The sequence below is a fragment of the Homarus americanus genome, unplaced genomic scaffold, assembly GCF_018991925.1.
Source record: "Homarus americanus isolate GMGI-L3 unplaced genomic scaffold, GMGI_Hamer_2.0 scaffold40919, whole genome shotgun sequence".
NCBI lineage: Eukaryota > Metazoa > Arthropoda > Malacostraca > Decapoda > Nephropidae > Homarus > Homarus americanus.
The window spans coordinates 242,861-243,762 of NW_024744049.1; the positions used below are offsets into that span (position 1 = coordinate 242,861).

The 902-nt window shown below is 46.7% G+C and overlaps 1 non-coding gene across 1 annotated transcript; it reads right to left on the minus strand.

Annotated features, from left to right (window-relative positions):
* Positions 1–430: 430 nt before the first annotated feature.
* Trnav-cac lies at positions 431–505 on the minus strand. Its single transcript has one exon. It is a non-coding gene; the product is annotated as a tRNA-Val (tRNA).
* Positions 506–902: the final 397 nt, after the last annotated feature.

A 902-nucleotide genomic window follows, 5' to 3' on the forward strand; every position in this document is an offset into this window, starting at 1 on the left:
GTGTGTGGGGGGAATGAAGTAGCGCATCGTTGTTGTTGTTATGGGTGACTCAATCGCAAGAGCAGGTAACGAACACACACACACACACACACACACACACACACACACACACACACACACACACACACACACACACACACACACACACATAATGGTTGCCCCCCGTGTAACGAGGATGGGCGGCCCAAGGGCCACCTAGGCGTGAATTTGTTTAAGGTGTGTAAAAGCTGTCGCCAACACAACAACCACACCCTAAGTTAACGAGCTGCATGACCCAGTGTCAAGGAATAGTCCGAGAAGACCGGACAGCTTGCCAACTGCGCTGGCTAACCATTACCCCGGAATACGATCCTCAAATCGATTAACATCCAGGTTCCCAATTACTGCTGGGTAGACAGAGGCAATGGCGTAAAGAAACTTGCCCTTTGTTTCAACCTGCCCGGGGATCGAACCCCGGGTCCTCTCGCTTGTGAGGCGAGCATGCTGACCATTTCACCACAGGTCGCCACACACACACACACACACACACACACACACACACACACACACGAAAGGTAACATCATCATTCGCTACCAGCTTTAAAAAAATAACCTATCAGTGATCACAATTCATACAGGTACACAAGCCGAGGTCACCTGAAGGTCTGTACAGGTGATACGTATCTCTAATAATTGTAAATTTCTCTGTGCTGTGAGAACCATAAACGAATAAAGGTCCTAAGATCTATTTACCTGCAGAAGCTGATAGGTACAACACCATTCTGGATTTCATTTTTGTTTCTCTACAACAAAAGGTAATTTGCATTATTCACCTGTAATTACATCGTTCACTGAGATTATCGACGGCGCGAGAATTACCTTTGGCCATTTTAAGACGAGAGATTCATCATGCAGAGGTAATG